The 27,656-nt window shown below is 42.5% G+C and overlaps 1 protein-coding gene across 1 annotated transcript in view; it reads left to right on the plus strand.

Annotated features, from left to right (window-relative positions):
- Positions 1–27,656, plus strand: part of afdna (afadin, adherens junction formation factor a) — a 103,293-nt gene that overhangs the window by 213 nt on the left and 75,424 nt on the right. The gene's annotated exons all lie outside the window — the stretch shown is intronic.

Genomic DNA, 27,656 nt, shown 5'->3' on the forward strand with positions numbered 1-27,656 from the left:
CGGGTGAAGGGGGGAGAGAAACCTGAAGCTTCCGTTGGTTCACGCGTGTTTTTTTTGTTGTTTTTTTAAAAAAAAAGCCGAGTTGTTGTGGGCAGCGTGGTTATGCTGGAGGTTTGTTCGGCGGTTCGTCCCCCGGTACGTGCCTGGCCGGAACATGGATGCCGAACTCCATTGAAAAAACCCGGCATTTATTTTTACTTTGTCGTAACAGACGCGCGTCACACAACACGAGATAATTAAAAATAATAAAAGTGTGCGATTTGTTAATAACTACGTGCCCACTCATCGGCACCACGCTCCGGCGAAAAGCCCTCGTCGTCTCCCGATTATTTAAAGGAACATTTCACACAAACGTTTGCTAGCTGCTAGCTACCGCCCACAGCTGTGCGTTTTGGCAGTTAACAGGCAGTATCTCCCCCCCACTGTGTTGACACTTTGGGCTTTTACAAATAAGACGGAATGAAGGCGAACACCGCACATTTTGACATAATGTGTCGGGCTTTGTCGTCGGGAAATTGTGAATGCGTGGTGATAAGCGCGGCGGCACTAAATCAGCCAGATTTTGAATGGAGTTTGGCGTGTTGTTATCTACCAGCCAGAGGAGGGAACAGCACGTAGCTAGCTAGTGGGCAAAGGACATTCGAGGGGATAAAAGGATGGATGGAAGACTCTCAAAATAACTAGACAAACATAAGGGAGGATAGTGTAAAATGTAAAGGAGCAAAAAGGAAGTGAACACAGGAAGGAGATTCCATTTAACTACCATAAAACACCCAATAACATGATTATATGCCACATGTTTACCAATAACAGGGATACGATATTGTACTGTAAAGGAAATAATTCAAATATGCTGCGAATTTCTAAGGATTTTTCAATAATACAGTGAAGGAAAATGCACCTTATTAGCAATATTGGGAGCTAGTTCACAGAGATGGGCAGTAGGTGGCGCCACCTGTATTGCACTTTACCACAGAAGAAGAATAAGTCTCGACTTTATGACGTAAACACAGAACGCCACGCTAAATCTTTGCCTCTGTGTTGACTTTTTAAAAAATATTTTGTTGTTGTTGTAATGATAATAAATGCGAAAAACCTTAGTAGCCTTTTAGCTATTTAAATACTGAATATGTTTCCACTCCGCTATGCTAACTTTTCCACCCTCCTCCAGTGAATTTAAAATCATGCTGCTGAACAAAGCCTAGTGTTAGAGGTGTGTGTGTAATCAGGTCTGGCAGCAGTTCCTTTCCTGCAATGGCTGACTGACAAACCCGGTAACACGGTTGAGGTTGTTTTGGATCCCGCAGGACAAATGGAACGGCAGCTTAAAGCATTAGCACGAAGCGGCGCGTAAATGCCGCCGTACGTCAGGTGGGAGCCACGCAGAATAAAACCATGAAGCGTTTGTTTGTTTATTTGTCTGTCTGTCTGTCTGTCTATGTCAGCTATAACTTAACCCCTGCAGCACGTTTTTTAGAAGCGCTGCCGTAATTAAATCACCTGTCTGGACTCAGGTTTTGGTTGTTTACTAACAGCACGAGGGTGTAAGGAAGTCGTCGGGGCTTCCTGTGTGTGTGTGTGTGTGTGTGTGTGTTCGTGTGTGTGTGTGTCTAGTCTGTAACAAGTTAATCAATATCCGCGCTTAACTGGTTGCATCTCACGGCTAAGTAGTTTTGATTTATAGCTCTGACTGCGATTGTGTCAGCTCCAGTTTTCTGGCGGGCAGCCGACCCCGATTCCCCCCCCCCCCACCCACCCCTCCTTGGAGAAGGGTTGTGCAGGGTCTGAGGGTCGGGGGTGGATGTTGGGGAGGGGGGGTTCACACACAGTGACGGGGCTCCCCGCTCCTCTTCTTCCTCTTCTTCTTCTTCTTCTTGAGCCGATTAATTCATCAGGATTGCAGCCGTTGGCCGGGGTGTTGTGAAGTGCACACACAGCCTCTGCCTCTCTGTGAGGAATGATTAACCCGGGCCAGACAATCTCCCGCCTGTAAGTCCTTCACTCGGTCTATTTACGTGGTTGCTTTTGACTAAAATCAGACTTTTAAAAAGCCTAAGTCTGACTAAAATTGTACTAAATCTATTCGCTTCGTTGAATTACTTCTACATGTGTATGTTCAGAAGCTCTGTCCTTAGGTGACATTTCCCACTAGAGGTAGACTGATTTATTAATTAATATGGAAGCATTTGAAATAATTAACATTGGCAGATTTATTATTGTTATTTATTTATTATTTATTGGCCAATTATTACAAATTTCACTTTTTTGTTTTTTGTTGATGTTTTACCACAAACCAAAAATTATGATTTAATGATTTCTTTGTTATATGGAGCAAAGAAACCAGAAAATATTCCCATTTAAGGAGCTTAAAAATCAGAAAAGCACTCGAAGCGATTAATTGACAATGAAACTAGTTGAATGTTAGTTTAGTAATTGCCCAACAATCAATAATTTGAGGAAATGTTTCAGCCTTATTTTCAAATGTCCTATTTCCTCTGTTTAATATCGAGTATATACATTATTTTTTGCCCCGCAGTGCGGAGATTGACAGACCATTGGAAGTTATGCAATTGTTTGTATTATTTGTTATCATCAGCCCCTCACAAACATACAATGGTCATACTGTAGTTCCCATCCTTTGCCTTTGAAGCCGATAAACAAAAGAAAAGGTACACAATAGCGGGAAAAACACAGTGAAATCCAGACCTTTATGTTGTTAGACTGACATTATGTTCTGTCAGATTAATGACTTGTATATTTTGAGTTAATGGACAGTATAAAATAAATGTAATTGTGCTCGGCATTGCCATTTAAATTTATTTTGGTCTGTGATCTATCTGAAAATGGGCATATTGCCACCTAGTGGTGCGGAGGTGAACACACTTTAATGCTTGTACACCAGGACAGTGGTTAAATGTCGTAGGTTACAGCTACAGAAGAAGACGGTGATGCGTCGGCCTCGCGTCCACTGGAACGTGATTAAACGTAAGCAGATGCGCGGCCCTCTCCCGTCACGCCCCACACCCTCCCCATATGTCAGCTGGTCGTCCTTCACGCGGTCTGAACCCTCCGCGCCGCCGGCCTAGCCAAGTGCGTCTGTGCACGAAATACAATCCGCTGGAAACGACTAGCGCTTACGTCAGAACCCGCCATCGACACGTCGGAGGTTTCTTCCTGATCGGCCACGCGGGATTCGCGCGCCGCACCTCCTCATAATTGGGGAAAAAACTGTTTAATTTGGGAGCCCAAGTCCCCACTGTGAGCGGTGAGATCATTCGTGTGATGAGATTAGGCGTGGATGGCTGATCAGTCTGCAGGAAAAAAAAGGTCCTCAACTTTTTTTTTTTTTAATCTGCAGGCCCAAACTGAACAGCGTCCTGCTGTGGGACTCACTGTGAGGCTCGTTATCACACAGCAGCCACTTGTGTCAGGTGGGGGGATGTGGAAACCTATATTTGTGCAGGATTCAATGAACCCAGGGCCTAGATTTCATCTCAAATCCTCAAAACGATTGTTTGTTTCAATGTTTAAAGAGCCATTGTTTAAAGAATCAGTGACATCTAATGGTCAGACTGGAGATTGCACCCGTACCTTTAACAAACGTATCGGGGAACAATCGTGACCTTCGCGTAGTGGAAAATATGCAAATTTTTGTTTGTATAAACTGTGTTTATATTTTTTTTACTAATAGTGCTTTTCCACTATACAGTTCCGGCTTGACTCGACTCGATGTGGGCGGAGCCATCGTAGCACGGCTGCGTTAAACTGCCGTGACGTTGTTTTATACGTGACACAAACATACAAACTACTGACAGGCAAAGCAGTTTGTTTTTTCGGTGTAACTGAATCATTAGAATCAGTTGGTTTAAAAAAAAAAAGATTCGTTCACAGAATCGTTCAGTACGTCCTCTGTAACTGAACTTAAAATGACAACGAAGCGGGTCGTGATTCAGCTCACGATATATATAAATATTGACATTTTGATACATTTCCATGCTAAATGTCGGATATTAACGCAGTGTTTTCAGGGATTTTTTCGTCGGACGTCTTTTGGCGGACGTCGCACTCACGACTCTTCCGTTGACGTCACATTTTAGCATCGTCTCGGCTCGCTTGGAACCTCGTCAGACGTCCTGGATGTTGTGTTGTTGTCTGTTACGTCGCATTTGTTCGTTGTTGGCGTTGAACAGTCTAGCATTTACGAGGTTTCTTGAATGCATCCTCTAGCGGCTCCTGATGCAGATGTAAGGACGTGTTTTACCGGGGAGTTTTGAATATTCAACAAAGCGTCCCCCCCGTTGAATAGTCGAGTAGCATTTTTGCTTAAAATGTCCATCCCTAACGACAGTGATTAGACAATTATACAAACATGCTTATGGGCTGTTACTCTCTGTGCCTTTAACATTTCACCGCTGTCACTCACCGTGCGCTGGTTTTGAATAATCGCTGCATTTTCAGCTGTAAATGTGACATTTTAAATCCTGTTAGAGGATTGTGAGGAGGAATAAATCCATCCCCGAGAAAAATATATCTCATGTGCATGTTGACAGCTGATACGCAAGCAGTTCCTCGCGCTTGGAAAAAGATGTTTATGAAGGAAATGTTGTCGTCAGACTCGCCTTTTTTAAAAGTCAAATTTTATACGTAAACAAACGCAGTCAACCCGAGGCTAATTTCCAGACATAATTCGAAATGGAAATCTTATTTACTTTTTATATAAATATGGAGCAGGGCTGGCAAAAACAATTATTGCCATATGATTGTTTTTTTGTTTGGTCTAATGGCAAACAAAGGTTATTTTCTTCAGATTCTCTATTTTGATCACCACAGTTCAGTCCAAATTGACACATTTGGGTATTTTGTACTGCAAAAAATACTTGTTTGGAACCAGTCCCAGTTTAGTTATGTATTTGAATAATGGAGTACTTGTTTGGCTCACAGATTGTTCAAGAACGTCGATTGTCGTTTCCCAAACCTCAAAAATGACAATGTTCTCAAATGTTCATCTCGTTTTGTCCACAAACCATAATGAGTCGGTTTGAATGATATCTTTAAAAAAAAAAAAACACTCAAACTGATAAAATCTATTTGTCAGAGTTGATTATTCGTGACATCTTTTGTGGGCTTTTTACTTCACGGTGATGCGAGGCAATAAAACGCTTGTATCATGTGTTTTTAAAAGATATCACACTGACACACACACACACACATGGACCAGGACAAGCTAGACTTTGTGTACAAAGACAAAGAGATAAGTGATAAACACACACACAGAGTGAGAGAGAGAGAGGACGTTCTCTGATATTTATCCAGCAGCTCTGTTAGGAAGCGACTGTCACGCTGTGTAATTATCGTAGCGTCCTGTTCAGGCTGCCGATGACACATCATGTTGTTAATCAGGTCCCCGTCAAACGGTGATGTCACTTCCTGTGTGAAGCGAGCGCGTTTCCCCTCCTCAGACTTGTGCTGAATCAGGTTGCGTCTTATTGTTTCTTTTTCTTTTCTTGTGCTGACCCACAATGTTTTCTTTCCATCTCACGGGAGAAAGAGGCTTATGATTTAAAACTGGAACGGCGACTTCTGTCTGTTTGTTTGTTTTCTTTGTTGCGCACAACACAGATGTATTAAAATCTGTGTTTATAGATGTCTGTTACACTGAGGACTGAGGACCACTGTGTGAGGATCCAGATCTGTATTTTTGTACCATTTTTGGCTGTTAAAATATAACCGTTTTAACGATATCAAAGGCCAATTGTCCGTCTCTTCAATCCACATTTTACTTCTTGGCTGCAGTGCAATGACGCGCACTATTTGCAATATTAAAAAAACGATGTATAAACTGTTAAAAACATGAACCGGGTCATCAAAAACCAACGTAAAAAGAACGTTTTAGTGACTTAAAGAGACATTTATCATGTTATTATCACGCGTTTCCATGACGACTGACTTGTTTACGTGACTCTAAAGTAACGCTAAACTTTAAAAACAGAGGCACACATACGCAGTACACAGGTACGCGGGTTATTTGTTAGCGCTGCTATTTTCGTTTAATAAGCAGACCGTGCCAGTTCAACTGTAGGCAAGCTAACGGCGCTACATGAGCAAACGGAGCTAACTGGTAAATGGTGTCTGGACTCCAGTGCCGCCGCACGTAAACGTGGCACGCGTCTTTTTCTGGTCAGTCGTCATGGAAACGCGTTAATGTGCGTCAACGTTGACTCCGCTAACGCGTTCTACGAGAACTACGCTTCGTATCCCGTGAAAGTTGTGGAGGAACTTGGACTTAACAAAAAATCGTCTTTATATCTACTTAAATGTTTTTGGATTTGTTTCAGGAATCTGCGTTCATGCTAACACACGTACGTAGGCGTGTGCACGCTAGCGTTAATGGTAAAAGTGGGGCTATGACGTCGTCATTTAGCCAAAGTCGGCTAAAGCTTCCTGAACGCCGGTTCCATGTGGATAAAAAAAAGCAGATATGACACAAAACTTTGGCCCAATTTCTAAAACTCAAACATAAACAGGATTTTTTAAAAAACGTCTCAGTTTTTGGGACTTTAAAAATGTCGGGGTTATGTGATGTGGACGACAGACAGAGACAAATTTATAGGTTTTTAAATAAAACCAGTGTAATAGGCGGTCTCAAATTAACTCAAGAAGCCCAGCCCACGCTGACATGGAGAAAACGGGCAAACGCCACACTATAAAGTGTCAGATTAAGCCCGGGATTTGAACCAATAACCTTCTTCACTGTGCTAATAATCACGTCACACTGCCTTTAATTGACTTTTACTGTTCCTGTTATAAGTCGAGTGTAATCTTCGTTTAATCACAGGCCTGCTGTTTTATTTTAAACGTCCACATCTGTCGCGTCGTCCGTGTTTGTTATTTCTGTTGCTGTGGTTTTGGACGTCATCTTAAATACTAATAACTTCAGTCTGCTCGTAAAAATGGCTTTGATATCTTTCTTTCTTTCTTTTGGAACTGCTGATGACTGATGACATAATAATAATAATACTAATAAAAAGTAGACTTTCTAGGTACACTAGCGTTCAAAAGGTTGGGCTCAACTATACAATTTGTTTGTGTTTTCCATTAAAAGTCACACTTTTATTCATCAAAAGAGTTGCAAGATCATCCAATAGCCTTCTTACGCTAGTAGCAAACGCAATGTACCATTAGAACAATAGTCGTTTACCACATTAACAATGTATAGAGTGTATTTCTGATTCATTTAATGTTATATTCATTGAAAATAAAGTGCTTTTCCTTCAAAAATAAGGACGTTTAGTAGTGTACTTGTGGTTTATCTGCAGGAAACTGTAGGCTCAAGGTTTATTGCGTGTCGGTGATCCGCGGCTTCCTCGCTGCCGAGTTGCAGAACCTTGACTGAACTGAGCCCTGTTTGCAGAACCGCGTCGTTCCTTTTTAATTTTTAGTGTAGTAGTATCTAGAATCCGTAAGAATCTTGAGGTGAAAGGTGCAGTATTTACGAGCGAGGAAGCTCACGTCCACTTTCTTTCCTCTGGGATTTGAAACGCCGACTCGCCGTGACATCAGCGACCACTCCCCTCCCTCCCTCCCTGCCGCCGCCGCCACACAGGAAGCAGGAAACGGTGCAGGAAGTGTGTGGTGTGTGGAGATATTGTGTTTCCTGTGGTCTGAAGAGGAACGAGCGTTGTTTTTTCAGAGCAGGCAGACTGTCGGGATTTTATTTGATTGTCCGAGATATTTCCACGTGTTTGGGTTTGCGACGTTAGCCGCTGCGTCTTCTGATATTTATTTTGATTTGTATGTTATTCTGTGGGAGATTTTTTTTTATCTCGGACAGGCTTTTATTCTGTCGTCTCGGAGCGTTTCCTGTGGATATTTGGTCACATCCTACATCCTTATTGTATTGTGAAGAATTTTGAAGTACACACATTAAAGTGTCTGTCCAGTAAAGGATGTAAAGTATTTACTTTAGCACAGGTTTATGTATACTGTGATGGATTGGGGAAATCTGCCGAGTCATGTTTGCCTGTGGCTAATTCGGTACATTAATAGAACGCAGACTAATAAAAGGTGCTTGACCACGATGATGCACTGCAATCGTACATGAATTATTGATTTGAAACTCGACATTAATCAGATTATTTACTGTGGTTAATAGAGAACAATCTGCCAGTGTTTAAATCAAAGTTTGAGATGTGATTTCCGCGTTTTATGCGCGAGAAAATATAGATTTACTACTAGAATTACGAATACAACTAATTATTTCTACTTTAATTAATGTTAACGCAGAGTTTATGTTAGGGCTACAGCTAGAATCCAACTGATATGAGTTTTTCCGTGGCTGTTGGCAATAACGATTTTAACAAATCAGTGGCCTGAATTCTAAAATTCGATGGAGACGCGAGGCAACTCACGGTTATTTCGTAATCAATTAATCTGGTGATTATTTTCCAGTTTGGTCAAAATAAACCTAGAAATGATGACGTTCACAAATGTCTGAATGAGTTTTAATGATGTTTTTGTCTAAATATTCTCATTTAAGAAGCCAAATAATCGTAGAGCTTGTTTTAATAACTAAAAATAGTTGATGATTAATGTATTAGTGGATTATTTATTGGTTCATCGTCACCTCTCAGATCTGTTTTTGCAGTACGCTTATGTATTTGACATTAAAAAACCATAAAAACATGATGTTTTACACAGGAAAATAACTGATTTTTATGCTTGCCATGACTAATATAGCAATAATAAAAAAGTGAGTGAGGAAAACCGCTTTATAAAAGCTAAATCGTCGTACGGGGAAGGGGAAAGGCGATGTTTACGTGGAGGACGTGGCTCCTGGGAAGTGAAGTGAAGTGGTGTACGACTACGACACCACTTCACTTCACAGGAGCGAGGTCAAGCAGGTGTTGAGTACAGTGGAGGAAAACGCCGGGGCGTCTGGTTTGTATCTGCGCCGTGTTTACCTGTTAGCGCAGCGGAGGCCTGGTGTATATACGACCGATATGAACAGAGGTCATAAACACACTCTCGAGCTTTAAAACAAGGATTTAAGAAGAGTCAAAAGGTGGAGGCGTCCTCTCAGGCAACGTAATTGTGACTGCCATGTTAGCGTGATGAAACGCACCTTTATTTTAATGATATCTCTGTTCCTACACGTTCTTACTTCAAACGTGGAGCAGGAAGATTCAGATAAACATCTTCTGCAAGTGGTTTTAAAGGCACAGGTTTGGGAAATGTCACATTGTTCAGTTCTGGCTCATAACACATCAGGTTTGTCAGTTCACATTCAAAAATACACGCGTCTTATTGGCCCATGGCCACATTTGTGAGATATATACAGTATATGGTGTTACTAAAGTTGCTTGATAGTCACTTCAGTCTGGAGATCTGAATGTAGGCTTAAAAACCCGGGTCTGGGAGTCGAGAAGAGATCTCAGTAGCAGCCCCTTAAACACAGGAAGCGGATTTTGGCTTCATGTTTGGTATTTTAATGTGACTTTCTATTTAACCTCTGTCCTCTGACTTGTTGTTAAGACTCTGGTGTGGACAGGGTTTTCACAAGTTTGTAGATTGGTGTCACTTTTTTCCCGAAAATCGAGTTTTAAACCAATTCATAATAATGCTAACACTCGCTAAACAGGAACTCGCTGACAACAGGGGGTTTTAGAGGGTTATTAACACAAGTTATCACATTTTTCAGCTTCTTAAAAGTCAATATTTTCTACTTTCTTTGCTCCGTATCATTAAAAATCATTAAAAGTGAAAACCTTTGGTTTGTGGGCTAAGAAAGACTCTTGATAATGTCATCATTTCCAGGTTTTGGAAACACTGATCGACATTTTTCAACATTTTATGGACCAAACAAATGCTCAGTAGTTGGCAGCTCTACTATGAACTTGACGGAGATCGACCTCATCGGGTTGTGAAAACGCCCTGAAAAACGTTCCTGAAACAAATCTTTAAGTCAGAGTCGGACGCGGTCAGATCCAGGTGGCGGCGGCGGTGGACGTCTTTCTTTGATAGTCGTCCAAAAATTCCAGATGAAGAGAAATTTAAGCTACAGCTACCCACGAATAACTCGTGCAGAGACAAGTCCTCGCTCTCAATAACAGCTCACCGTGCGGCTTATATATACTGTATATAAAAAAACAAACTTCCTCCACCTCCTCCTCCGTCTCGCTTTAACCAGACTGTGAATAAAATGTTCTAATTTCAGCTGTTCTCGCCGTAACAAGACCCTGCGAGGAGCCGTTTTTTTCCTCCCTGATTTAATTCCACTTGAGGAGTGAAGCTCATGCATGTGTCTCGGACAGATGGATGCGAGGTCTAACATGAACCCTCTCTCTCTCTCGCCGTGTTCGGGTTACGTTTCCCGGGGTTTCGCTCGTCGTCGTCGGAGGCATCGTGGAGCCATATTCCTGGACTGACCGATAACAGGAGTTAGAGAAAAGTGCATGACTAACACGAGTGTGTGTGTGTGAACACAGCAGCGGCTGAAGGCTTAGTGGGATGTTTTTATCAGCTCTGTGGCTGAATGTAAACACACACACACACACTCAGAGCAGGTATGAAGCTCATTCCATTCGCAGTGATGTCACTTGTTCTAGTTTTGCGTGTTTGTTTTTCCCTTGGGGCGTTTGAATAGAAGCTCGTCAAGTTGATAAAATTGTCGTTTAAGAGTCTTTCTCTGCTTGTTTGGTTAAGTTTGGTATAAGGAAACAATAGCTGAAGGAAATATCTTCATTTTATTGTTTTCAATCTGTCGCGCAGCCACTGTCTTAATCTATTAATGCAAGGATCGGGATCTGTCTGTCCTCAAATCGCATACCAACAGTTTGATTGACAGGCTTCAAACTTGGCGGGCCACTTCCCGAGGACGCCAGCATGTGCAGCGCCGACTTTGCCGTTGTTTTGGATAAGAAATACGATTGATATCGCTCGAAATGTGACGGATATGTCGCTAAAACAGACACATATTGGGCTTGTAAAAACACATTTCACGGCGATTATTTTCTAGATTAGTTGTCGTCTCCGTTATGTATCAGAAATATTCAATTGCCGCTCCTGAAATCCATGAAATTGTGTCTTGCTTTGTTTACAAACCAAAATAGTTGATTTTTAATGATTTCTTTTGTCGTTTTGGGGCAAATATTCACATTTAAGAAGCAGGAAAACCACTCGGAACAGTTGGCATTAATTGATTATTTGTCGTCGTTAAACGGCTGTAGTGCGTTGTGTATGGGCTGTAATTGATGAGGTCGTCCTCGGTCTATTGGCTGCTGCCTGTTAACTAGAAGGATGGGGCTCACAGTGAGTGGACAGCAGGGATTATTTATCACCACGCTCTTTTATTTTCCTGCAGGTTTGGGGAAAAATCCACCACAGACGCTGTACGTCGGCTCCAAATAATCTCTATACAGTAAAACGTCTAAAGTTCACACCAGAGCAGATTATCGTGACGCAGATGCAAACTAATTATATGCTCTTTTCATTTTTCTGCATGTGCCGTCAAGCCCCGGTGTTCATAGCCCGAGACGCCGAAAACACAACAACGCAGATTCCAGTTAATTTAAATCCACTTTAATGACTTTAAATAACACAAACCGGCATATTTTCTTTTTTTAATTCTTATTTACACATTTGTTTAGGCTGAGGCAAATTTAGAAGTTAAATTTACAGGTTTCTTTAAGTCTTAAATTAAACCCGCCGCTGTACTCAGGGGGCAGTTAATTCACCGAGACGGGCCGAGGGGGAAAAACCCGATCAATAATATGTAAGAAAAAGAAAACGCTCCCCAAAGAAGCCTCGCTAAGCAAAGCAGAAGAACACATCAGCACGGTCTCTAACTCTTAACTGTGTGAGGATCCAAATGGGTAAAAGTGTCATCGTTTTTCAGGATTCCTTCCACTGCTGGAATCTGTGGAATGCAAACGAACGTTCTGAGCAGCGAATTCCAAACACAGTGAGAGACTCTCGACCTGAGAGAGTCTGACTTTTAGGAAAAATCTAAACATATGGACACACATGGCTTTTATTTTTTGACCTTTAACATGTTTACTTCTCATTATCTTAACTCCTTGACCACTCTCCATTGTCCATACAATACTGGCTAAGTTAGGGACCGTCCACAAGGAGGCGGCGTATCTGAAAAGGTATTTTTTTAAATGACATGACTGTATTATTATATCTATAAGGTGTAAAACGTCGTCTTCTTCTGTTTTTTTTTTTGGTGTAGCATGACAGCGCAAACTTGTCCTGTCCTACGGCAATGCAGAAGCAGCTTACGAGATGCATTCAATGAATCTCTAAAACTAAAAAAACTCCCACTCGCTGTTTTTTTCCCGTTTACGCTGATTGTTTACGTTTCACGCCGTTTATGTCTGGACGTGGCCTTAAATTTTACATCCACGTTACACTGTTTTTATATAAAAAAAAAAAATTCGGCTCCGGATAAGCCTGTCGTCCACATTGCGTTACTTAGCTTTTGTGTATTGGCTTTTTATCCACATGGAATTGCAATTAGATTAGGGAGCTTTAACCATTGTATTACCAGGATTTAGCACACTTACTTCTCGCCCCTCATGGGGAGGATGAAGCAGCAGAAGAAGATTGAATGGATTGATGTATTGATAGATACCAGAAAATTAGCGCTGTCAAACGTTAACGCACGACACGTGTCCATGACGACTGACCGGTAAAAGACGCACGTGACGTCATGTTTACGTGACTCCCGATTGTTCAAATGAGTCTCTAAAGTAGCGCTAAACTTTAAAAACAGAAGCACACATATGCACTGTAGGCGTGCTAACCGGGGCTAAAAGGAGCTAATGCAGCTAACGGAGCTTACTGGTAAACGGTGCCTGGACTGACTGTCTTTTTCCGGTCAGTCACCATGGAAACGTTTACGCGCGCTAACGGGCTAACCTTTTGCACAGCACTACAGAAAATAGAGACCTTGTCATTACGGTAGAACCTCGGGACTTCCCGCGCTACGACCGTCCAACGTCCAATCACAGACGAGATCCCTAAACGGTTGAGTAACTGCCAGATATTGAAAAAGCGTGAAAGTTATCTTGGAAAATTCGAAAGATTCAAAAGTATCTAAATAAATCCAGATTATTATCATGGTGGTTATAAGAGGGTTAATAGCAGTTCAGTTCCAGACTAATATTATAATAATACTAATATTACCGCGGAGAGACGTGTGTGTTTCTTTTTCCACTGTAATCTGGGTGTAGTCGGGATTTTGTCTCTCTGCGAACATTTGGGGGGAAAGTGGTGGAATTTGCATTATAAGGCCACAGCGGGATTTACTCACACATTAGTCGGGAAGCACCTGCGCGTTCTCTCTCTTACACACACATTCCTTTGCAGTGATTTGGCCTCTCTCTCTCTCTCTCCCTCTCTTATCTATCTGTTCTCTTTTTCCTCTTGTTCTAAAACAAGCAGAGTATTGTGTGTGTTCAGCAGAGCAGCTCGCCCTCAAAGCTCTCTCTCTCTCTCTGTGTGTGTGTGTGTGTGTGCGTGTGTGTGTGTGTTCCTGTCAGACCATGTTAATCCCCTCAGAGACCCGACTCGCCCGCTCTCTCGTTTGCCCCGCCCACTTTTCCCCTCCTCATCAGGCCGATTGGTCTCTCCCGCCTGTCAGTCGCTGCTCCTCAGACCAATCACTCGCGAGTAAACCACCCTCCGCTGCCGCCACCAGGTCAACCTCATGGGTTCAGACAGCAATCACCGTCAGCTCCCATGATGCTTTGCTGCAGATCAATGTCCAAGTCTTGGCCCACGAGGAGGAGGAGGTGGGGGGAGCACGTCTGGAGCGAGTCATGACGATGAAAAACCCTTTGTTTACCACAGGTTGGCGCTGTTCTGCGTGTACGTTAGAAAACAATTATGTCATAAAACTTAATTTTCTTTAACGACGGCATTAAAAACACAAAGAATAAAAACACATTTTCAAAGGTTTCTTCATATTAACAAATAAATCAATCAAGCTAAATAATTTTCTGTTTGTGGACGAAACGAGACGCTTGAGAACCTCATCGTTTCGAGGTTTGGTCGACATTTTCAGGCTTTTTTTTATGAACCAAACGAGCACTCGATGTACGGATTATTGGCTCTGAAAATATTCGTGAGTTACAGCCTTGTACGTCATCTCATGATCTAGCGCAGGGCGCGTTAACGGCGTCAACGTTAACGCATGACGCGTTTCCATGACGACTGACCGGAAAAAGACGCGGCTGACGTCATGTTTACGTGACTCCCGATTGTTTAAACGAGTCTCTAAAGTAATGCTAAACTTTAAAAACAGAGGCACACGTACGCAGTTTAGTTTGTTTGATAAACGGTTCCACTGTAGGCGTGCTAAAAGGAGCTAATGCAGCTAACAGAGCTAACTACAACTCCCTGCTGCCATATTTCTTGAAAATTAATGGCAGAAAATCTGTAATTTGATTCAAAAGCAGCTATAAATGACACATTTCTAAGCAATTGGAAGTAAACTCAGTCCGTAATGGAGGACACTAGCTAAATTGTCCTCCTGAGTGGACAATCGCGAAATATACGTGTCTAAAAAACAGTGTGGGACTCATTGAATGCATCTCGTAGGCAGTGCTCCTGCGTTGCTTCCACTAGCTCTCATGTCAGAAGAAAACTTTCCAGATCATAATACTGATTTAGTAAAGGAATGAACTGAAATCCAAATGTTCAGCTTCTCAAATGTGAACATATTCTGCCCTTTTTTGCTACTTTATGACACTAAACTGAACATTTTTGGTTTGGTTTAAGAAGACGCTGTTGTTTTTTGACGTTTAGGAAACACAGATCGACTTTAATCACTGTTTGTTAATCCAAACAATCCATCGACTAAACAACCTAGCATAGTAACGAATGATTAAAGATGACACTTAGCTGCTCAACTGACATTTTCAAGACGTAATCAAGCAGTAGTTCTCACAGTTTTAATGACATTTTTCACAGATGTTTGCAGCAGCTTTTAGATCGATCAAAAAAGGACAAAATAAATAGCATTCGGAGTTTAATGGCTTAAACAGTCGGGACACTGGAACGCTGCTGCTGTAGGGCGTGTTTTTTAAAAGGGGTGGATTACACACACACACACACACACACACATACATACACTGTGATAAACAGCACAATTCCCAAGTGACATTCTGTAGCTCATAAGTCGGGGACCACAAATGTGTTGGCGTGGAGAGTGTGTGTCGAAATGTTTGCTGGTTTGGTGTCGGTCTGTGAAAAAGTCACAGCGTTAACAAACATGTGGCTGCAGATGTGCTCATCTGGACTTCACTTGGTATGATTTCTCAGAAATAAGGGTGTGTGTGTGTGTGTGTGTGTGTGTGTGTGATAGAGGCTGGACCGGGTCCACCTGAGTCCAGCATGAGCGTTCGTACGGTCCAGGCGTGTTCAGTTAAAGGAGAGGCCACGGGGTTTTTAAATCCCATATGTGAGGTTGCTTTTTCAGTGCGTGTAATGTTTCTCAGACGGTTTCTCGGTTGCAGGGTGTGATCGTCGGTGAACGCGCGAGCGAGGCAAGAAATGCGCTGTTAACGCTGCGGTAATATAATGTGAAAGTGTGACGAACGTGCGTGTCATCACGGTCCAGCATTGTTCTGCTGTCACTTTATATCTGAAGCTTGTCGGGTAAAGTTGAAACCCAAAACCCTAACCCAGGTCAAAATATCCATATATAGCTACAATAAACATGATATTCCGTCTTTGATTGCGATTAAAAAGAGTATAACAATCACTTGATTATGTCTGATTGTATCCGTATACGTTTACTCCAGCTGGAAAAGTGTGGAAATTGACCTGGAAAGTGCTTGAATTGAACCACGGAGAAGGTGTATACTATAAACCTTGTAATACAGCCCAGAAGTGTGTCGGACCATCTGCAGTCATGGCTATGTGGTCCAATAGCAAAGTAAGACGGTGCTGTTTAGCTGTCACGTGCTAAATCGTCAAATTTGCGTAAAAAAAACCCCAGTGTTTTTTTGAGATTCATTAAATGCATCTTGTAAGCTGCTCCTGCATTGCTTTCACTAGCCCTCATGCGCTGGAGTTCAGAATATTGACATTATCGGACAAATAATATCATAATTTTTAGCTAGAAACGCACGTCTCGAACAGTGATTTCATATGACCTCGAAGGAACCTCACGATTCGATTACGTTTCAGCCGCGCGACGTTTAACCCGTTTATCGTTTAAGGCGTATTGTACGTGATGATGCTTGAGTTGGACGTCTGTTCTGCCAACGTTAAGCTTTACTTCATTTATTTTTCCCCCCGACGATAGCTGCCACGTCTACTCTGACACCCAATAAGACGAATCCTGCCATTGACCTGGTTGTACAAAAGTAAACTATTGAAACTCTCGGCAAGAGACGACCCTAAAAGGAGCAGCTTCTCCGCATCAGGACGTGATTATAGAGTCCACTCCTCTCATCTGCTGCTTGTTATCAGGCCCCCCAACAGTGCTGCACCCTGTTCTGTCCTCACCTCGCCCTGCTCAGCCCCACTCGACTAGTCGGGTCTGCAGGAGAATTAGAACGCTAAAGAAAAGAACAATGCAAGTGAAAGTGTGTGGGCGATCTCAGCGGTGCTGTGGGACTTCCCTACGCTCACTCGCCGCTCCACCCGCTTATATTTGTTGACGTTAGCCGTCCACGCCATTCCAACGAGATCCCACTTTTTCTACCTTTTCGTTTGAAGGTTGATTATTATTATTATCCACTTTGGACGATATCGCAATGTTGTTATTGTGCTGTGTAAATGTTTGTAGCAGGGAAAAGAGTCTTCTGTGTCAGGTCAGCCGTTTGTCTTAAAGAGACGGCGCTCGTCCGTCGGTGCCAGGGCTTTTGCCACATTACACTGTTGATACCAGGCTATTAAAGCAACCAGAGGAAAGTATTTGAAGCCGTTGCTGATGGGGCTACTGGAACGTCCTTAATCCTGCGTATATAGACCAGTGCTGCTGCTGCTGCTGCTGCTGCTGTTTTCTGGTGAAGGCGAGATGATGTCATGTGCTAATTTGGATTCCTGCGGCGTCAGTTGCATCAGTCTCAGGATATCTGCAAGTTTCATCAAGACATCCTCCGTTCCTCCCGTTTTTTTCGTGAGGCCTTGCGAGGGCTTCAAATTGATCAAACTCGGGCGAGCGAGCGGAATGTGATACGAAACACATTTCAAACCGAGTTTTTATAGCCGGCGTTGATCTGTTACAGGGCAGCAGCCGTTCATTCAGCCAAAAAAGACTAAACGTTGAGTTTTCCTTCAGCTCCAGACCAGATTAGTCGAGTGTCTGACTTTGATGAATCCGAAGCTTCTCATTAAGAAACGTCTGGTTCCTGCTGTCAGACATTAAAATTATCTTTATTTTCTCAGGTTTTTAGATACTTATGTACAAACACGCTCTTTAGACTCTTTTAATGACTACTTTTCAGCACTTATAGGATCCTAATTGTGTAGGATGAACTACAGATTGGCAGATTAATCAAGTGAGGCCTGTTCTGTGTCATCAAAGCCGTTTTTTAAAGTTGAATTATTGCATGAAAGTCATGTTTTCACGATTGTCATGTAAATCCCCAGTCTGTCAGGACGCCTGTGTGTCTCAACTGTGTCCACACATTCAGGAAATGTTTAAAACACATCGGGGAACTTGTGGTTTTGGGAGGAGGAGCTGGAATGATGATGATGAGGAGGAGGAGGAGGAGGAGGAGGAGGAGGAGGTCATCGTCTGCCAGGCGTTTTCTTCTGACCCTGAAATGTTTTCCAGTATTAACAATGACTCCCTGTCCACTGTGCTCTTGTTTTCATTTATAATAATAATAATAATACTTTTTTTTACTAAACAAAAAGAATCCAGACAAACATCATTTCTTCACTTTTTGCCACAGCAGCATATTTCCTCCTCCTCCTCCTCCTCCTCCTCCTCCTCTTTAAATTTTCTTCCTCATGTCAGTGCACCTGACACCTGAGACGCCAGGCTAGGCCCCGCCTACCGGCGCCATGGCAACCCGACACCCCAGCTGAAGTGGTTGCCATGGCAGCGAAGCGGCAGCTCATTGGTGTTGGGTAACACTGGCAGCAGCTACTATTTACAGGAGTGTCAGCTGTTTGTGTGCAGAGGCAGCGCTGGGTCGACGACGTGGCCCTGGCACAGTGTTTTCGTGTTGTGTTTTGGGCAGAAATTGGTTCAAGTTTGTGGCTAATATTTCAAATAAAGGCCCTTTTAAAACAAGTCTGGGCTCCACTGGGTGCAAATGTACCTTATTGTGTTGTCGTAGATGGAAGACGACAAATATTTCTTACCAAGATTCACAATTGAAGGACAAAAACCCTTGGACTAGTTTGTCGCGTATAAAAGGACGTCAAACTGAGCGCAGTAGAGCCCGAATAGTTCCAGAAATGTATAATTAGACGATTGTGTCCGACTTTAAGCAATCAATGACAAAAATGATGTGTTACATGACATGTTAAAGGGCTGTTTCACCCATTTTTTTCTCCACTTGGTCAATTGAAGGATAAACTTGTTCAAATTAGGTCATTTAAATAATTATATTATGTTTACTATTTATTTTAAGATCTTTTACTCATAACATTTTGCAGAATCTCGACAGTAAAAAGCAGTGCGGGGGCTTTTATTTTTTAATTTTTTTGAAGGAAGTGACTTTTTGTCAAATTTTATTTTTATTTTTATTCAATCCCAACATCCTCTATAATAATAATAATAATAATAATTCCAGAAATGTAGTCTACTATAAACAGTAACACTTTTTGAACTTCTCTATAACAGTAAATAACGTCACAGGCCGGATTAATATGGTTAGCCTGGTTGTCACAGAACCGCTAGCTTGCTTCCTGTCGTCCACTGAAGTAAAGTTTTTAAACGTCTGTCGATGAAGATGACGAGCTATGATTGACAGGTGCGTTAATCCGTGAGCCGACGCTGAGGTGAGATTGTTTTGTCAGCAGCAGGATCTGCTTTGCACTCACAAGCGCTGCAGAGTTGATTTGCGTTCGTTTCCTCTTTCCTCTCGGCGGCTCGATGAGTGACTCACCGCCGTGTGTCGTCAAAGCTCTCGTTACCAATTTCCTCTGCCGCTTTAATAACCCGCTGCTTTGTTGAATGGGAATTAATTAATTAAAAAAAGAAAAATAATAATAACACATGACCCATTTTTCAGAGCTGCACACTCGCGGGACGAGCGCTATCCCGAGTTTAAGCTAATTTTGGCGGGAGATTTACTGCTTTTGCAGATTAGCGTCCGTGCGGCAGATTCACACAGGATTAAGCGCACGGACGACCTCTGTTGGTTATTAAAATCTTAAACGGGACCCCAGACAATAGTGCTCCCGTGTGAGCGAGGCTTTAAAGGCTACGTTACACAGCAGCTAATTACTGTCGAGGCGTCGGGGTTTTGCAGGAGGTAATCAAACGTGGGACTTATTAAGAGGACTTCCTGTGGACCTGCTGACGTTCTGAAGATTCTGTCTTTATCCTCATCTGACATTTGAATTTCAACCAGTTTGAGATGAAAATGTACAGCCTAGATGAGCAACAGAGTGTCGCAGGTATCCCCACAGTGTCCAGTAGAGAGCACTGTGAGCAAAGTTTGGTCTTAAGGCGACGATATTGTGTTGTTTTGCTGCGGAAAACGGAGGACACCAACATATCACGATACCAAAAAATCTTGAGTAACCGGTTAGCTTAGCTGTTAGCTTGACTGAGTGAAGTGGGCGGAGGTGGCAACCTCACTAATAGTGATATAAATCATGGATTATGTTGTGCTAGCGGGGGAATATTTAAATATCTTCAATGGAACAGTGATTTCAAATGATGTTTGTTGTGTTTTTGTACGACTTACTTACTTGGTTGTTCTTGTAGGAAATATCCACACAATAAACAACGTATCTGCGTCAAATCCACATAGAAATTGTGTTGCGGGAGAACTGGGACTCTTTCTCAAAAATGGCAACCTTGAATTTTTGTGTCCACACCCAAAACACAACATTGTGATAACAATGACGTTCACAATCCCACCTCTTTCTTATGCCCGATTCACGCGATCTTCTGCGATAGACGCTAAAAGATGCCTTGCTGTAAATACCGCAGATGCAGCCTCAATATATCGGACTAAAGGAGCTGCGATAACGGTTTAAAATTACGTCATAAATGTGCGTGAACCACGAGAGGAAGAAGCGTCGACTTGTGCTCCATTTACTGAGATTTTCATTGTCATTCCGACAAACTATACAGGAGGAGAGAGTGCAGGGGGAAAATGGAGTCTTCAGCAACGCCACAAAGGTCACGCATGCTTCTGGGTGTGTCTTTGTGTGTGTGTGTGTGTGTGTGTGTGTATGTGTGTGTCTGTGTATGTGTGTGTACTGTACCAGATCAATAAAAAGCCTGCGGTGGTTTACAAAGCGGGGGGGGGGGGGGTCTGGTTAAACACGACACCTTGTGATCACACACAGCTATGCAGCCACACACACACACACATGAACGAGAGAGCATGTGTGTGTGTGTGTGTGTGTGTGTGTGACCTTACGGGGCGTTTTCGAAGGTCCTGACGTGCAGGGAATAGCGAAGCGCTGGGAAGAATGCAAGTGTACACACACACACACACACACACAAGAGATGAGGCGTTGAGTTATGCAGGCCCCGCCCACATCGCTGTCTCTCAGTCCTGGGAGTGACTTTCCCTCAGAACAGAGGAGTCATGTGACAAACCACATGGAAACACAACCAAGCGTTTTTTGCTGCTGCTGCTGTTGTTGTTGTTGTTGTTTGGAAAAAAGAAGTAGCACACGTTAAAAAACCACAATATCGTTTTCAGGAAATGTCTCCGTCCGCACAAACCCGACTTCACATTTGTACTTTAATTGCACAGAGAAAGCGCTGATCTGTACTCGCTAATTCGGTCCATTCGGCACATTTTTGAACGGACTGCGTTGCAGAAAGACTGGAAACTAACGGAGTTCATTTCATTGAGCGCTTTCAAATCCAAACTGAGAGTCTGTGTGAGGCCGACTCCACAACACACACTTGTTTCTTGTGTATTCTGCTTGGTTTAAAGTGTGTTTTAAGTGTGTAAATTCATAACTGTGTTGTGTTTTTCACATTTGTTGAAAGTCACCTTGGACAGCACCTCGGCACTTTTGGTCCTAAAGGTTATTACAAGCGTATTTTCAGACAAACATGACGTGTTTTGGAGATTTTAGGCTCTTAGAATGGTCAGAAAGGCAGGCGTTGAGTATCCAGGAATCCTGTGTGTGTGTTCTTGTACTTGTGGCATACTGAGGACCAGTGAGGGGTTTTTAACCAACAGAGTGAGGTCATTTTTACAAAGTGAGGACATTTTGGCCCGATCCTCACTTTGTTTTCATTGAAATCACTTCCTGAGATTGTAAACATGCTGTACTTTTAACAGAGGTCCTCAATTTGGTACAAAAACCCGTTTTCCAGCCCTGGTGGATTCACACCCTTTTTGCTCTGGGGCTCCACCTGCAGACATTTTATGGTACTGCATCCAGTAGTTCTTTATAGATGTCATTCATGAAGTAGATATTTGTAATTATGTTGATTTAGAAAGTGGAAATGCTGGTCCTCAGTATGCAGCAAGTACAAGAATGTGTGTGTGTGTGTTTGTGTGTGTACATGCTTTGCCATGTGAAGCGATGCAGTTCATCTCGTGGACGGCCGTGTCAGCGATACATCATGTCATGAACTCGCCCTCTGGGATTTACTGTGTGTGTCTGAACCAATCAATGAGAGCACGAGACAGGACACACACACACACACTCATCAGCTCTTAAAAGACCTTGTGGTGGCAGTTAACACACACACACACACATAGTGTTTTCCCTATGTTATCTTCCAGCCTTGAACCCTGCGTGAGGTTCAGCGAGACATCGGAGCGGAGTTCACGTCTGATTTGTGGCCACGAGTCAACGCTGTTGTCCACATGCAATTATGGGTTCGTTCCAGTTGTACTGGGAAGTCGGAATATCTGAGTTTGAAGTCGGAAGGAAATTTCAACTTTGACCTTAAAACCCCCGGAGATAGGATTCCAAAATACTAGAGTTGGACGATATTATCGGCAGGATATCAGCGGTATCAGCCGAAATTGGCTATTAGCTAACGTGCTAACAGTGACGGAGGAAACCAAATGTCCCCCTGCTGTTGGACACAGGGAAATGAACATCGACAAAAAGTCCAACGGCGTGCACTCCTACAGAGGCTCGGCAAGCCTGAGATACGATTGCGTCCATGTTCGTCCTCGACGTGACGTCACCACCGCAGTCTTGATTTCTACCAATAATAGCATCTTTTCCCACAATGCCACACTGTGTCACGGCGATGGGGCGCTCTGGACGGACACGGACACGGGCGGCGGACGCACGGCTCGATACCGAAGGCAGAAACTCACCTGGAAACAAAGAGGCTTTTCTTTGCAGTCACAGAGGGAATGAGTCTGTGTGTGTGTGTGTGTGTGTGTGTGTCTTTGTTTCTCCTGGTAGATCAGGTTGTTTGCACAAAACAATATTCATTCCACATTGGTGTTGTCACCAAACAGGATTTGATTCACTAATAATTTAAAGGTTTAATTACAGCACAGAGCTCGGCGTTATTGTTCAAAAATATTTGTTTATTTTTTAAATATTGACACCTGAGTTTTCTAAGAAGATTCCGCACCAGTTATCGCTCACTCGATTTTCTGGATCGTTTCGTTTTATTAAATTGTTCCATTTTATCAGGCGGAAGAGAAGAATTTGGCCAAACGTAATTTGTAAACATTAGTGCTGTCAAACGTTGACGCGTTTCCATGACGACTTAGCGGAAAAAGACGCACGTGAAATCATGTTTATGCGACTCCCGATTGTTAAAATGAGGCACACATACGCAGTTCACGGGTACGCTGGTTATTTGTTAGCGCTGCTCTTTTCGTCTAATAAACAGACCACTCCAGTTCCACTGTAGGCTCATGCTAACGGCGCTAAAAGGAGCTAATGCAGCTAACGGAGCTAACTGGTAAACGATGCCTGGACTCCGGTGTCGGAGTGTAAAGATAGTTGTTTTTCATGGAAAAATCTATTCGATTCAACCTTTTTCATCGTGCCTCATCATCTTATAATTGTCTTCCAGTATATTGATTATCACAGAAATGCGTGGACCATGTATCGCTGATCGTTCAGCTAACGGCTAGCTAGCAACGGCTAACGTGTTCTCCTGCTCGTTTGTCCACTTCAGTCATGTTTGGTTGATTAAACATCTGCACCAAATTTCCAATAATCTTTAAGTTAAGTGTTTAATTTGGCCGAGTTTTCACTTATCAAATGTACAATTTTAACGCCCCATTTTTTCCCCCCAATGCCTCTAAAAAGGTGAGGATTGTGCACATTTTTCTCCAGCCTTCTTTTCTTTTCTTTTCTTGAGCTGCCGACTGAAAGGAAACACGAGCGTTGTCGTTTGAGCGAACCGTAAAAACGTCCAGCGAGCAGGTTTTACATTTCTGATGACGAGCAGCAGGATATTTGAAGTCGGGGGGGGGGGTGGATAACGCGCGGTAATCCTCGCATACTTTGGGTCTGTTTTAAAAGCAGGAGGGGAAGTCGTTCTTCGCCCTCCTCCATCATTCCTTCTCTCAGTCTGTCGGTGTCTCTGATGTCTTTGAACTCTTATGAGGCTTCTTTTTTCTCTCTCCGAGTTAAAACTTGTGTCCATGTGACCTTAGACGGGGGCTTAGGCAGGAATCCCCCCATGTTTCTGCAGGTGGGGCTGCAAAAATATTGACTCAGGAACTGGGTTCATTTTATTAGTCTCATGTTCGTGTGTGTGTGTGTGTGTGTGTGTGTGTGTGGATGACGCACAGCAGCTGGAATCTATTCTCATTCTCAACTAGCCATCATCCAGAAAGCTCCTCTCCTCCCTTCTCTTAAAATTCATCTGCTGAAGCTAAATTAAAAAAAAAAAAATAAAAAATCAGGTAGTCCGTGTCTCCTTGGAAACAAGGTTTTAACCCTTTTTTTTTTTTAAAGTTTGACAGAACTCGGCGTTAATTAAACACTTCAGGGCTACAGTGTCCGTGGAAGTCGTCTTTGTTTAACATGAAAAGTAGAAAAAACAGAAACGTTTTTTCCCCGACTTTGTGTAACAGGAAATCTATTGTCTTTGTTTACATTTTAATCACGTCCTCAGAAAACAGTATCCCACAGACATCCTGAAACCTGTATTCTCTTAAATGACCATTAGGCGGCGACTGTACTAAAAAAATGTTTTTTTCCTCATTTATAACATTTATATAAACATTTAAAGTTAAACTCATCCAGAGTTGTTAATGTTGTTAATAAAAACATTTTAAGAATCCTTTAGGGGGCGTGGCCATGGTGTGATTGACAGCAGGCATTTTAATCTTAAAAAGATCAAGACGATGTAATATTGCGATATTTTGTGTGGCGATATTATATCGTCTCAGAGACATCAGGTATCGAGTTTTGACATTTCAGTCCACTAGATGGTGCCAGGTGCTCACTCTCAGCAGAAACGGTTGTGTGATTATGTCGCAATATATGACTTTACAAATAACCTGTATTTTTGCAATATCGCGATAATCTCGTATCGTATCATGACTTAAATGTTGTGATAATATCGTATTGTGACTTAAATATCGTGATAATATCGTAATGTCACTTAAATATCGCGATGATACCGTATCATGACTTAAATATCGCGATATCGTATCATTACTTGAATTTCACGATATCGTATCATGACTTAATATCACTGTGATACCATATCATGACTTAAATATCGCAATGATATCGTATCATGACTTAAATATCGTGACAATATCGTATCATGACTTGAATATTGCAATATTGTATCATGACTTGATATCGTATCATGGCTTAATATCATGATATCGTATCACGACATAATATCACGATATCGTATCATGACTTAATACCACGATGATATCGTATCATGACTTGAATATCGCGATATCGTATCATGACTTAATACCACGATGATATCGTATCATGACTTGAATATCGCGATATCGTATCATGACTTAAATATCCATCGTTTAACGCATCGTCACAGTCCTAATAAAAAGACAGTAAATTCATTTAAAATGTTAAATACTACAACAATGGAATGCAGTCCTTACTGACACACACACACACACACTAGTCGACAGCTCATCCATACAATGACAGCGAACAGCACAGGAGATAAACCCCGACTTCTAAATCTACCCATCATGCTCTCTGGCTAACGCCTCGGGGTCAAAGGCCATGCAGAGAGCGGGTCAAAGGTCACATCTGTGAGAGAGAGTAAACTTAACTCACTGATTGTAAAACATAAACACTTCCCTCCTGGTTCTCATCTCTCTTTTACATGTTTAGAAAAACACGTAAAACTTTAGTTTTGTGGCTTGTAAACGTTAAAAAAATAATAATTTTAAATAAAAAAGTAACTTCACACCTTCATACACGTACGTACGTAAAACAGACACCGACAGGAAGACGTGGCTTTGTCACGAAATCTCCAGAACAACCTAGAAACCGTCAAACACGTCCTGTATCACTGCACTGATGGAATTACAGTATTAGTGTCCGTGTCATTGTGTCTTCGGAGAGCAGACAATGACACGACGTCTCCATAAAAACCTCCACGAACGCGATAAAGCTTGAGTTTCATTGCGATAGTTCGTCTTTTAAATAAAACAAACAATAACGGTAAATTAAATAGCAGTATAATGGCGCTTCTCCACGACACAGTTCCACCACGACTTGACGCGACTCTAGCTTTAGCTCTGCTTTTCCACCACTGATTGACCTGGCACTTTTTTAGTACCTGCTCTGACGAATCAAAGTGAACAATGTCAACGTTAACGTACGACACGCTTCTATGACGACTGACCGGAAAAAGACGCACGTGGCGTCATGTTTACGTGACCCCCGATTGTTAAAATGAGTCTCTAAAGTAACGCTAACCTTTAAAAACAGAGGCTCACATGCGCAGTACACAGGTACGCTGGTTATTTGTTAGCGCTGCTCTCTTCGTTTAATAAACAGACCACTCCAGTTCGACTGTGGGCGCGCTAACGGCGCTAAAAGGAGCTAATGCAGCTAACGGAGCTAACTGGTAAACGGTGCCTGGACTGCGGCGTCGCGGCACGTTAACATGACGTCATTGGCGTCTTTGTCTGGTCAGTCGTCATGGAAACGTGTCCTGCGTTAACCTTTTGCACAGCGCTACTAAAATCGCAATATTCAACAGCAGAGTGACGGCACTGTTGAAAGCTGGACGATCGTGAGCCGAATCACGGCCCGTTGCTCCGGTCATGCAGGAAGTACTGAACTGATCCTGTGAGCAAATGATTCTAATGTTTGATTCATACCCAAAAACAACTGCTCTCGTTGTCACGGCAGTTTCACGCAGCCGTGCTATGAGTGCTATCGTGCTATAGAGGCGAATCGTGCTGGAACTGTATGGTGGAAAAGCGCCATAACATAAATGTAACACCCGTTGCTCTTAAAACGCTCGACTTCACAGCGCCACCACCACTTCTTCTTCTTCTTCATCTACTTCACAGGTATCTGGTCGACCATCTGCACTCCCTGCACGCTCCGTCGTGTCTCGCTCACTCTGTTATCGCTCACCCACATCTGCTTAAAAGCGAAAAGCAGCGAGACGTTCACGGCCATTTTTCACACTGATCCCACAGCGTTCTCTCCGTGTGTGTGTGTGTGTGTGTGTGTGTGTGAAGGGTGTGTTATCAGGTGTTAAGGAAACTAACCAGAGCTCCATTTCCAAGCCATTAAACCACTCCGGGCCTCTGCTGTGCTGCATGAGTGTGTGAGGAGCCCACACTATATTTAGAATTAAATGTATAAGAAGTGTTATGAAAGATGCTACACGACAATTCAGTATATTCACTGCATTTAAACAGCGTGTAAATTCAATCAATAAATAAAATATTTGGTAGATGGTTGTCGTCTCAAAAGTGACATAATTTAGCAATCAAAAAGATTGCGATTTTTCACTTTTTACTCCTAAAAAATACATTGTTAATCCATTAAATGTGAACATTTTATCCCTGAAAACTAAATTGCTCTGCCCTTTCTTGTGACTAATCTATAGACATAGGCCCTGTCCCAATACCTCCCCCAACCCTACATTTTTGAGCTTACCCTAAATTTTGCGACCTAAAAGTGATTAAAAACGAAGCGAAAGATGAAATTACCCATGATGCTTTGCAAATTCAGCGAGCCGGCTGATATTTTTCAACAAAGGTGGCGGCCACTTCTGCCGAGGAACTATTTCGTTGTCATATATTTTCGCAAATAAAGCACGTGACATAGTCGAAATGTGTTGGAATATGTTAGTTTGATATACATCCAAAGGACCGTTGAGCTTTGAACACCAATGTCGCCAAATAACTGATGATTTATGGAAGCAGCTAGCGAACTAGCTAGCTAGCAGCTGCTTTGTAGCTCTACATGACGTTAAATAGCCACTAGCTAGCTCTGCTACATCTGGGTAGTTTTGGATGTGTGTACCGGCGTTCACTTGAACACAAATACCCTGGACTTGTCAGATTTCAATCGAATTGTCAACACGTGGC

This window comes from Microchirus variegatus, assembly GCF_963457635.1.
Source record: "Microchirus variegatus genome assembly, chromosome: 12".
Lineage (NCBI taxonomy): Eukaryota > Metazoa > Chordata > Actinopteri > Pleuronectiformes > Soleidae > Microchirus > Microchirus variegatus.